Consider the following 14,173-nt stretch of genomic DNA (forward strand, 5'->3'; position numbering starts at 1 on the left):
AGCTAGTTTGATTCCCGTCGACTGCTGGTCTGAAGAGGTGTTACTTGTACAAATTACATTTAATATTAATTTAACCAAAAACAACGAGGCTTAAACCAAATGTAACATGATTAAAATTTATTTCACAGTCTATCGTTGATCAATTAATTTAGCAGAACTTAATTTAATTTTGTTGACTATTGATAGTAATTGTTTTGCGAGTAATGATGCGTATAATTTTGGTATAATTATACTAATTAAATTAATTCTATTTGATCGGTGGCCTGATTTTCGCAGGAGCTGGTATTAGTTTTCTTTCGAAGTAGATAACTATGACTAATAGCTTATAAGCATCGCACGTTCTTAGATATCTTATTGTTGGATATCTTGAGCTTACGTCTTTAATTAATAGTTACTAGGTAATTACTTATGTAGATGATTTTTACCCGACTGCGCCAGAAGGAGGGTTATGTTTTAAAAAAAATGCAGTTGGAGATAACCTCAGCATAATTCATTTACCCGTTACCCTGCGCGCCAGATGTTGACTGTTACGGTAACTAAATTCAACTACATGCACTAACTCTGACGTTGCCCGCGTCTGCCATCTAAAGTAAAGACCAAAACCTGGGTTTCTGCCGAATTTCGGCAGCTGAAACCAAATTCATAATCGGGTATGGCCGAAACTACTTCACAACAAACATTTTCTAAACACTGTTCTCCAAAATATTATTATCTCTCTTACGAAAGAAGAACTGTACCCAGACTATAAGGTGCGTATAATAAAACGACCAGACCGTCAATACTCCATTTAATGTCAATGGTAGATACTACTATTAGTAATTAAGTCTAGACCATTCATTGGGCAGAATATAAAATATGCTTGTACGAGTAATTTATTTCAGATGAGCCTAAAAATTGCTGAAGGTTAAAAGTTTTCCATACTTAATAACTTATTGATAGGTGATTTTGTAGGTATAGTTTAAGTAAATTTATGACGAATTATAGTGTATTATACGTGGGACACTATTTAAGTTGTGAGCCTAACTATGAAAACAAAGTAGTTTTATTATTAAAATGGTATTGATTGCGTTTATTGGTATTGTCTTTCATGATTTATGTACTTTTTAATGTGTCCGAAACTCTTTTCATAGCATTTTTTCCACTCAGCTTGAGGCACCTCCAAAGCATGGTTTTTGACCGCACCGACAGTTGCTTCTGGCTACATAAATCGCTGTTCACGCATTTAATTTTAATATATGGATACCAAAAGAAGTGTTTAGATTCCAAGCAAGAATTTTGTAGCGTTGGACCTGTTTATTTCATATTTTGAGTGTTCAAATAGTCAGTTGTTTGACGAGACGTGTAAAAGCTCACATTTTCGTCACGAATGGCGATTCGACTATGCTGGTCAGTTTCCCTTATTAAACTGAAGAATTTTGGAAAAAAAGTGGCTGTTTACTATTAAGAATTAACCATTCTAAATTTCTCTAGTGACGTTTCTGTCATAATATAATCGGATATTTCGGAAAAATAGGCGACCGTAAGTTTCAAAGTGTTCCGAGCGCATGGGCCTTTGGTTGGAATTGGTTCATCTTAAAACACCTCCATAGTCGATAGCTGTTTATTTTCAAAATCATTATGCATAGATCCTTAATTCGTCAACTGTCACAATTTTAAAAACGGCTTTTAAAGCTTTTTAAACGTATTTATCAAACATTTCCAAGGACTAAACGACACAAGCGTCCTATTGAGCGATTGAAAAATTTTGTGACATCCAGCGAGAAACAAACGTATTAACCATAATATGGTCATACAATATTTTATTACTGCTAGTGGAATTAATGCCTAGGATTATCTCAATCCTACGGTATATCACATGACGAGGTTCCTCTTCTATTTTTCTGACAACATCAATGTTTTCCGCCACTATTAGTCATTTTGGACGACTTTCGCAAAGTTCACTGGTGAGCCAATGACATACAATATTATACTTCTTAAACTAGCGTTTTACAATGGTAAAGGACAGATCTTTATCACCAAAAGTGAAATTTAGCTGACCACTTCAGTTTTGTATTGATTAACCACGTCGCAAGTCATAATAAATCTTGGCGCGAAACTTTCCGCAAGTCAATTTCATGTTTTTGTAGTCAAGATAATTTTCAATTCAATGCTAATAATACAAAACGTGCTCAAATGATAAAAAGTTTTGAATAAGGTTGTAGTCAAAAATGTCAAACTTTTCATTAAAAATATTAGATGTCGTCTAACAACACGTTATGTTGTCGAGGCTCACAACTTAAATAGTGCCCTAGTAAAACTATGGCCGAAACCAGATTTGGACCCGACGTGGCCGAAACCGAAACCTCAATCTGACACTATTTAAAGCAAACGTAGGTATGTATCGGACCAAACATTAGCAAGTGCACTTTGTGCTGTTGACAAGAGCAATTTAGTGTGGGCTAGAGCTGATGTTGCTGATTGCAACAATTGACAAGCGAAACATTGAGGCTAAGTTGCACCACCTAACTATTACGATAACCGGTGTGTTTTGTATGAAGTTTGACAGATTTCTGACGTTTGTTAAAGTTAAAGTAACTGTCCTCGTAAAATGGTGCAACCCAGCCTAAATTATTTACACAAACGTGCTACATTCACGGTCAGCTGACCTGGAGCACAGATAACATAATCGTGGAGGTTCACGTGCCGGACAGTACCAGCTGCGTACGCGGATTCGAAACCTACGGGGAGCAAATGTTATTGAGCATTTACGACGTACGGCAGAATTCGTTTCGTGGAACAAGCTCTGCTTGATTCGGTACTAACTAATGTTGATAGTTGGAAAAAATATTTCAATTAAATGCATGAGAGTGGAAAATATACTGCACTGACTTACGTCTCATGGCGCTTTATGGTCTAAGAAACGACCACTCAGAATAATTAATCAACGGAATCACATTAAAACTTCAGATTTCAAGTTCTTTAAGTAAGAGTACGAGTATAGTTAGTGTCAATAAAGATATTTAACAATGCTTTCCTTCACAACACTTTTATCTAAATATATAACTCAAAGGTGACTGACTGACTGACTGACATAGTGATCTTTCAACGCACAGCCTGGACGACTGGACGGATCGGGCTGAAATTTAGCATCCGCTAAGAAAAGATATTACGAAAGTCCACTCCTAAGGGGGTAAAACGGGATCCACGCGTACGAAGTCGCTAGTACTTGAATAAAATTAATAATAATATGTTGAATTTCAGCACATTATGATTTACGTAAAACAGGTACCTAACTACTTATGTGAGTTAATCTTTCAACAACCCACGCAAGCAAAGCTGGGTATTATTCAAAATAATACTTTGATTCTCATAGGGTATAAAATCAACAATTCTATAAATAACCGAGCGAGTGAAATAATATGAACATCCATCCAAGTATGAATATGTAAACCCACGGCTTTATACATTTCCGTCACATTATATGATTTCTTCTCGCTACAAACGAGTAGGCCGTAAATGTAATTTCATAAAGTACGACTAGGTGCCAAACTGCCAAAAGAACTTAAATGCGTTGAAATTCTTCTACCTAGGTAATATTTTTTAGGTAAAAAAACATTTTATGTATAAGAATAAGAGTAAGGTATCATTTGATCAAGCTAATTAGGTACGTACTCGTTTTGCTATCCTAATAATATAAAAAAATGTGAAAGTTTTTAAGGATAGAATATGTAATGAAAGATTGTTACTTTTTCACGCAAAAAATGCAGAACGCATTTTGATGAAAATCCGGAATGAAACGGTATTATCGTAATAACAGGGGTATAGTTTATGACGATCTGTGACAACTGAATTCCACGCGGGTGAAGCCGCTAGCGAAAAATAGTTATTGCTATAAAGTTCTCCGTAAAATTACTCGCTAAATTCACACAACACCTCTTTGGAGCACCTAACCACATCTTTCTATAGACAACAGCACTTCAAACTAAATACTATATTTCAAAGGTGCTCTTTCGCAGTCTAATGTACTGTTGACTGTACTAAGTTCCACGTCTATCCAGCAAGCAGTTTCTACGAATCTCTCAGTACACACATGAGTGATCGTTCTGAGAGTTCCGTTACTGTATAAACTTGTGGGATATTCCAAAATGTACAGGAATTGAGCAAAGGTCAAAGGGTTAAATAAGCATAATCAACCAATTCGTTTATTCGAAACATCTCGCGTCCAGTCGTTTGGACACGGAATGTCACGTCCCTTTTAAACCCGGGAATTTAAACGGGACGCATCAATTTAGTAAATGGACGTCATTGCGAACCCTTTTTTGCAATGATTCGATGAGCAGATGGTGTAGTGGCGGTATGAAATAATTTAAAGTCAAGGACTCGATCCCAGATTACCTAAGCCTACGTGCAGCCCACTGTTTTAGTTGGCCGATAGTTGGATTGGGCTGTTAATCAGTATGGACAATGGACATGTATGAAAGTGTGCACATTACACCAATTTGGTATCGGCAGATTCTTCATACAAAATAGAGAGTTGGGCCCGATTCTAATTTGTATGAAGAATCGGCTGATATCAAATCGAGGTAATGTGCGCACTTTCATACATGTCCATGCTGATTAAACAGCACGAACCAACTATCGGCCGACAAAAAGTTTGCAGTCTGCGCCTAGGCTAATAGTTACTGGGTTGATGCTTGGTTGAATCAATTTATTCACAGTGATATTTTCACATGCCCGTCAAATTAAATAGTTATTTGTAGTAACAAGCACGGCGTTTAACTGAGTCGGCTTCTGCGGTGGAGCAGCGGTGCGAGTGGGTTGACATGTGACGTCACTAAACTGACCGAGCGGCACAGTTTGAAACACGTCATGTGAAGTCTTACTTGCGATTTGACGTAACAAAAACACGAGACCACGGCTTTACTACAGGAACATAGGTACCTACACAGTTTTAAGTTAAATACGTATGGTTAGTTCTTGCAACTCACGAGTGAGCTTAGCTTACTGAGTGTGTGTACGTATCAAAACTTTTGAAAAACGAACAGTAGCGAGCCACCACACATGTAGCTCACTCGACTTCGTAAATTGCAACAACTATACCTACCTGCCTATGATATTCTTTATTTCTAAAGTATCAACGCTTTAATTATACGTTCTGAACCAAAAAAATGATTACATCACAACCATAACGCAGACCCCATGATTTACACAATAGCCTTAATTTTCGTGGTTATTTTGCCATTGTTATTTTTGTAAAGGCTGATTATGTCGTAACTGAAGACCCTTTTTGGCGTTCTTATTTACATTTTTAACCAAAATCTCTTGCGGTTGCGACTTTCTTCTGGAATCCTGTTTGCCTTAGTGGCTCAATTTTATAACACCCTTCTTCTGCTCTTTGTGTTATTTATGGAACCCGAGCGAATAATATTTCTTTCCCGAACTAAATATAGAAATATTTTGTAAATCAATGAGCTTACAATCCATACTAAAACGTGATTTCATAGTAAAAGAACTAGTTTTCTTTTGCCCACGACTTCGCCCGCGTGTATTCTTTAAGTTTTTTTAAAGTCACTTAGAATATTCACAAACATTACTATGAGGTCACACGGTGCGCTTGGACGAACAGGGTCAAACACAAACCAATCAAAGATTATTCAACGCTGTGCGTTCGATAGAGCTCTGTTGCTCTGCTGCTTTACTTAATTAAGCTACTATCGTTTGTGAATACGGGCGTAAATGAAGCTTTCTACCGGTGAACAATTTTCATGGTTCAGTAGCTCCAGAAATAACTTCCTTCAAACAAATGGTCAAAGTTACAAATTACATAATTTATAAATTGTTTTTGCTTGTATATAAAATGACACAGATTAAAGTAAGTCTAGGTGCAACGAATAGAACCAAAAATGGCAACAACTCAACTTAATGTCGAATAATTATGGAAAATTAATAAAAATTACCTTCATGTAAAGGTGTGTGAAGGCAAAAAAGACTGAAAGGGTCCACATTGTGCGGTGATGTATCGCTTAGCTGTAATGCCATTATTAAGGGCCTTTCAAAACGACTTTCCATGTTAATCCCGTAAAGGGCAACGGGAACACCGTGAAGTGGAGGTGTCTAATAAAGACCTTCTATTTAATAAATATACCATTATCCTGCTTCGCCCCGTAGAGTAAATAGGGCCACAGCCTAAAATAATAAAATAAACTGCAGTTAGGGCGAGAGCAAACAGGAAAGATATTTGAGTGTTGTTACGATCGTGGGGATTTCGGTTTGTCGAAGAAAGACAATCCAGTAGGCCTAAGATGCGCGCCGTGATAATTTTTATCGACGTAAAAATGTATGGGCAAAATCGATAAAATGGCGTGATACCCGCTTATCGCGGCGCTCATCTTAGGCTGTTTTATCAAAGTAAAATAAAACGGGAGAAAGTTAAAGGTAAAAATTATCTGGAAAATGAAACATTAATTATGTACGCTATCTAAAGGAGAGGTACCTTTTTTATGAGGCTGTTGATTTCTTGATGCCATCCAATATCTGAGTTTGATTCGAGTTTGATTGAGAATATTATTCCATTACATGGTCCATTTTATACGTTACGAACATAAAGTTCAGCGTTCGTAGCTAATTCCAAAAGGTTTTTGACGATCCGCGATCATTGAAGATACATTTTCAACAGTAGGTTAACAGATATAAATCTGCGAGGTATTATAGTAACTAGCCTATAATAATGAAGAGATTCGCTTTCCAATAGTTCATAAAATAAAAACTATGTTAGAAGATGTGACTGTTCTACTCAAGCTACGATAGAAGAATGGGCGATCATTCGCGTGGGGGGAAAGGACGCATCTGGCGTTCGCCAGATTATACTGGTTGAATTCAATAACCTTTATAGCACCAACTGAGGAGGTTCTGTGTTGCAACTTTTTTCGGCCCTCTCAAGTTCTGACGACTTAGGTAATCAACTTAACGGTTGTTGCTGGAGCCAAGACGTATCGTGTTGCAGACACCTTGCAACCTAATTCAATTGGTACAAGTTAACAATTGCTCTAACTGCAAATGAACGAGTAATTGGGTTTCTGTGTTTGTTAAGTGTCCCATTTATCTCTTTAGACTACATTTGCATTGCGAATATTCTTTAAAGTTAGATAAACTTAACCCATTTAGCCCTACCGTACCCTATGTGGTACGGTATCTTTTTGAAAATATTTCGAAGTACCAAACTGTTATTAATTTGTAAAAATGATTGTGACAGTAAGCTTAAAGTGATTATTTTACATAAAAATATTTAAAAATATGTTTTAACAAGTGGTTTCGGAAATATTTATGAAATTCCTCGACAGAAAACAAAAAAATATTTACAATATATTTAAGAAGGTATAATTTCTTATTATTCATGGTAAATTATGTTATTTATCAATTTTATTTTAAAAATAGAGTACAATAGATATCATGACTACAAAAAATATATTATTGAGATTATTTTTATACGGTTTATTCCAGTCTAAAATAGGTGTACCGTATAAGGTACAGTAGGTCCATGCACGAGCAAATCGTGCGAAAAAATATGATTAATTTTTATTATTTTTATTTGTTTTAGGCAATTGATGCTTCACTTTATTGCCACAAATCATGAAAAATTTGATAATTTTAGCAAACATAAAGCAATGTTGGTATTTTTCTACTGCTGTCTTGTCAGATGACCGCTAATGATGATCAGACTGACGAAGATTTAGGCGATAAAGATAGTGTCAATGTAAATAATAACCCTCAGAGTTTTCTTCGATGGATTTGCTAAATTTCCATCGTCGTGTTGCTAAATGCGATTATGGATAGCACTAAACGTAACAAATCAGAAGAAGCCAGGTCTTCTTTAGCTGTCCTCACTAACTTCGGAGAAGGTAGGAAAAAAGAACCAAATGTGGTTAGTATCACAGAAAACGTCTTACAAGATATGCCAAGTGTGATACTAGTGATTATATGATTTTATTTTTATTTTATATCATACAAAAATAAATAAAAATCTTCTTTGAACAACAACTATGTTTTGCTTGCTTATAGACCTACTGTACCCTATATGGTACGGGCTCCCCACGGCCCCCTATTTATGGATTATTTTTTTAAATATTTTTTTCATGATTTTTAGGCTTTCCTTTGTAAGTTTTTGCTGAAAAATCGATTTTTATTTACAAAAATAATTATCGGTCTAAATGGGTTAATAAGGCACTTAAATAACTCGTCTTTTAATTTCCTGTGTATCTAAGTAGTTTATTTCTTTGCACTTCACTCATTTGTGTACAACGCAATGTGAGCAAGGGGACATAGTAAAATAAAAGTTATACTTTAGGCAAACGCTTTTTAATTGAGTTAATCAAGCAAGCGTTGCGTTACACATGGTCCTTCGAGCCGGATAGAAGACGCTTATAAAATTCTTCTTTGTCATCTCCAAAGGTGTATTCAATAGGAATTTCATTCAAAATGTAAGCAACCCATTTTTACACCCCAAGGACAAATTGCCATCCATGAGATAGATTACATTACGGCAATATTGATAGAGTCCCGAACAACGTCAAATGTCAATTACATCGTATGATTCGGCACCTTTTTTCGTACCGCGAAAAATTCAAGGGACAATATTGGGGTAGGATATTAGGTTACGTGAATTTAATACATAATTGGATTTTTACTGTCCTATTTATACTTAGTTGCTTAACCCGGCGTCAATGACGCTGGGTCATATTGACCCGAGGCATTTTCAAACGTTCATAATTTTTTTTTGCGTCCATTTTGTGGTTCGAGCGTTCGTATAGCTGGAGATAGAACCTCCCTAAATCAATTCCGTTAGTTAACGTATTGTGACTCCGCTTGCGTAGCGAGATACACAGGCTTCAAATTAAAACGGGTCATAATGACCCGGCGTCATCGGTGGCGCGGTGATTTTGTGACTTACTTTTATTCGCTTATTTTGTGTTTAGTGCTAGCTTATGTTGTTCTTTTTTAAGTTTTAGTCAAAATGTCTTTGTTAAATGACCCAGCAAGAATGTAGCGTTGCTGGAAGAGTCAGATTCCGAGATTGAAGAATTTCAGGCTGTAATAGCCAGAACTTAGAAATGGCAACGAATATGAAAAAAATGCAAGTAATGGGGACTCAGTCTTCGGATAATCTCGAACTTGCATTAGTACGACGCCGGAAAGTGCGTCATGCCACATTTACATGCCCAGACCATTTGATTACATACTGCACCAGCTGCAGCAGTTCCATGGCTCTGAATGATGAAGTAAAACACTGATCTCATTGTATCTGCATATAAAAAGTTGATTTTATCTCTTTTTCACTATATAACATTGTTGATTCCTATTAATACCAAAAACCTTTACCAAAAATAAAAAATATAGACTCAATGGTGTTTCTATACATGATTTTTTCATGTTTTGTTTAAAAATTCATAAAACATTATTTACTTCATGTATTCGTTTTATTTTTGTTTTATTAGCTCAGTAAAGAACCCTATATACATAGACAGTAATTAAAATTAAGATTACTTGTACAATTTCCTGAAAAATGATCGATGACATGTGGGTCAATATGACCCGGGGTCATCGTCTTTGCAATTATTTTCACGTCATTGGCGCCGGGTTAACAAGACATAAATTGTGATTACAGGTATAGGTAAGGGGTGGCTCTTATTTTGAAATTGAGCTTATCTTTTTGATCATTGATTTAACCATCTAATATCAATTGATATTTTTGTGGAATCTTCTATGATACGTTGGTAGATTATTCAGTTAAGGAATCATTTTGTTCATCCCTGCATGCTGTTAGATCCAGTCTGCACTAGACTTTTTCATGTTAAACATCAATTTTTTATCAAGCCAGGGGTGTATAAATCTGGAGGCGCCACGTGCTGCATAATCTGCGGTGTAGGGCAGGGGTTGCCAACATTTTCCCGGTGATCTCATCAAAATGTGTTCCGCTCTGACGATAGACCCCCGTAATCCGATTTACGGTCTCATCTAATTCATAACTCGACGATAATCTGTTATTATTTTGTGACCACTACTGGAAAAGTCGACGTAAACCTTTATCCATACGATACGGTCTGCTTAAAAACGTCCGATGTTCCAATTGCCAGGGGTTTGAAGGATTTTTTCGCTTGTTTTTTGCTGTAATTGAGTGGAGTTGAGTTGATTAACTTATTTTGAAGCAATCATCTTACTTGTCATGTCATTTCCAAACTGAAAACACTAAATGAGTTTCCACTTATATGTGTTCTCACCAAGAAATTTAAGTCTGGACATCGGGTCAATACAGTCCATTGAGGCGTTATATTAATATGCTATTGCGTTCATTTTACCTTGGCAACAAATCAGATTATTGCACAATCGCCTCTATTACATTTTCATAAGAAACTATTTCTGAGCTTGACGTAGCGTAGCGTCGTCTACACAATGAGACGCTAAGTCAAGTCCCAAAAACTAACTTCTGAATATTCCTTCAGTTAAACCGCCTCGATTGGCCCCTAAGCTGGGTCATTGGGGCCATTCTCTTCCTCTCAATATAAAATCTCGAACCTCAAAGAGAGTAATCCGTCTTATACACACTTTCATTTCCAAATCCTTCTCAAAAGAGTTCTTTCTCGTTTGTTCCTTACATATTTGATTTTGGGGTGTAGTACCTACCTAACTAGTATAGCGATACTTTTAAAGTTTGCCATTTAAGGTATTAAATTAGTTATGTGTACGTATTTTCGCATATATTGGAGCATTCGATGACTTTCAAGGAACCTTCCATGAGTATCCACGAGTATTTCTTGTTTATTATAGGTATTAAGTATTTATTATCATTCCTCGTTTAACATGCTCACATTTTTGTAGACAATGTAAGAAAAACGTGTCTTTTTATTATTTACATAAGTTATGTAGTAAGTACACATAGAAGCAAAAGGACTCTTCTTTAAGTTGGCAACTAAATACGACCGATAATAGAAAAACAACAATGTTTTCTTATAAACTAACAGTTCTACGAGTTATTTCAAATCCCCAATCATACTAACATTTTAAAAATACTACAATTGCTTTCACGCGTTTTTATTTCGTCTAAATCCTGTACTATGCCTATTATGTCTCTACAAATATAACCACTCAATAGATACGCATTTTTTTTTTACAAAATAAAGCATTTTGTTTTGGCTATGGTATTATTTTTAATCCTTACTAGCGACCCGGCTCAGCTTTACACGGGTAGCACTAATTACCCATAGTCTGATGGCTTTCGGTAGATTGATGGGGCGGTGATGTAAAATGGTTAACCGTGATCGATTTTCAGGGTCAATTCATAAATAACATTATGCTAGTAGTAGCTTATTTTCATTAACATTTCAGACAAGATCTATCCATGATAATCGTTTGATTTTGTTGTACCATACAATTTCTGAGAATAATTACAAAAAAAAAAAATCTGAGCAAGGGAGACTCTTGAAATATAATGTAGACACAATAAAAAATATATCTGTTATTACTTTTTGGTACGAAGTTTCAAGAATATTGCGAATAATCTGAGATTACTACAAGCTTATGTTTAGTTTGTTAATATAATTTGATAATGGACGACTAAAATTGCAAACTTGATATAAGTTATTGGAGAAATTGCTATCACCGCCTGTGCGCTGCCAGTTTCCTAGTCCCATCGAAAATTGATGTAGCATGTATCAAAGGACTATTGTGCACACTATTGGGCCTTGATTGACAGTTTAATTAATGCCTATATTGACCAACAATAGGCGGCTTTAGATGCTCGTATCGACTAAAAATTTAATTTCGTGCCTGTAACAGGTAGGTACACCTTTTGGTATGTTTCAAATGATATTGATACGTGCACCGTAATGAGTTGCTGGTGGAAAACGCAGCGTGGGACGTCCACCCATAAGGTGGACCGACGACATCGTAAAGGTAGCGGGAAAGCGCTGGACGCAGGCCGCTACCAACCTGGTAACATGGACAGCATTGGGGGAGGCCTATGTTCAGCAGTGGACGTTGGACGTCCTACGGCTGAGATGATGAGTGAGTTGCTGGTAATGTGTTTGGTTTTCATTATTTGACTTTATTGTTATGAAACCGGTAGTAAATTACGGTGAAAACACGAAACGCACGTTTCGTAGTAGGTATTCGTAGTAGCACTCGTAGTATATTGCTACGAGGTGAGCTTTCGTAGCTAGTTGAATACTATGAGATTATACGAGTAAGAATGATGTAAATAAATAAATTAACACCCAAGAAATAACATTGAAAAAAATTTCTTTGAGTTTACTTTATCGTGTGTTTTAAAAAATTAGACTAAGTACCTATTTGTACACAAAATTTAAAATTAGAAAACATTGAATAGAAATATTTAATAAATTCGATTCTGTAACCGACAGCTTTCCAATAAGTCGTTATAAAGTATACGAAAATTTCAAATTTCAGATAAAACCAGTATTTGACATCAACATTTTCGGATATTTCTTTAATAACGACACCGCAGATACGCTTTTACGAGATGAAACTTTCAAAGTTCCTTCATCTTGACATCGGGAACCCTTCCTACCTATTAGAGGACCCTCTACTCCGCTTAATTGCTTTAATAATTCTTAGATCGAAGCCGAGCCGTTTTAATTTGGTCGTGCACTTTAGGGGCAAAGCAAACAGCTTCGTGCTTTAAAGAAAAAATATCCTGATATTAAATTTCGTCGTCCGCTCTTTACTTTTTCGAGTTCTAGCTATACTCAGCAACTCAGCATTGTATAAGCTTCTACAAACATTGCAGAAAGATGAAAATTGTTATAGGTAATCAATTGAGTTTTAAATAAATATGCCTTTTAAACGTAGCTTGTGTTTATTAATAAGTATTGACTACTATAGATCGTGGCGTTTATGAATGAGTTACATTACGTATGGCTTGACGTTTCGGCTGCTATGCTGCAGCCGTGGTCACAAGCATGTAACTCATTCATAGACGTCGCGTTAAGACCCGTGTCTTTCTATTTCAGTTGAAATGGAACAAGAAACTTTAAAATCTTATATATTATATCGTGGGTTTAACTACCACATAATAATATATTAAGCAGACGATTTGTAAAGTGACATAACAAATACATTTAAAGTTATGGAACATCACGTACGCCACTATAATTTATGTTCATAGTGATCGTTTGTATGGACGACGGCCTATCAATTTAAGCTCTTTGCATCCTAAACTGTATAGCCTAATGTTCTGTCATTACATTAACGTTATAATGTACCGTCTGAGATAGCCGTTAAATTATTTCCGTGCGATTTACAAACCCAAGGGCGAAGACAGCCCGAATAGTTGCGTTTACCTACCCTAATCCAAACAGTTGTGTATTTACATGTGTGTGTTTATCCTTAAACATTTATGTTACAAGGTATCCGTTTGTTTAGCATTCAAGTCAGTCTCGTCGCAAACTGAGGACTTCCATTTGAATCTCGAAAACTAGAAGTTGCATCGCTGTAAATTGTACTCGCTTGCTTACCATGCAAAGCTTGCAGTTTATCTGTGAGGCGCCGTCTTGCATAGATACATGGGGCGATGTGAAATATTGTGATGTATCTTTGTGGATCTCGCTTTTGCTTTAAATAAACATAGCATCTTGAATCTGTTGATTGAAATCTGCCTTTAGAGTTTACAACAAAGTGAGTAGATGAATTTACATAACAGAAAGGGTTTAGATGTTCTGAAAGCCCTTTCAATGATTTTGGATATTTGGATCTTACTTTGCTAGATGCGGTGGTGTAATTACAGAGCTGTACGACCTTTATGCAATAGTACACAGTTTCATTGCGAGTAGAATTTAATTGGACGGCATTATTTTAAGAATCCTACTTTTCAACAACGTACAACGACAAAGTTTTTAAAGTTTCTTGTAATGCACGGTTTAGATTTGTATAGAAAACAATGTAGTGTATACCTCAATAGGATTTAGGACACTACTAATCAAAAAAAGTAACAGTTATAAAAACAAAACTTTATCCCATTAGGTACATTACATATATACCTACATGTTGATTAGTAAAAAATAAATGTCATTTATTTTTTTAACAACACATCATCATCCCAATTACACTTAGGCCGTTAAAAAAAATATCTGACATCAAATACCTACCTACTTATCACAAAAAGTTTTCTCTTATGCCCACTGAA

The sequence above is a fragment of the Ostrinia nubilalis genome, chromosome 9 (genome assembly GCF_963855985.1).
Source record: "Ostrinia nubilalis chromosome 9, ilOstNubi1.1, whole genome shotgun sequence".
NCBI classification, from domain to species: domain Eukaryota; kingdom Metazoa; phylum Arthropoda; class Insecta; order Lepidoptera; family Crambidae; genus Ostrinia; species Ostrinia nubilalis.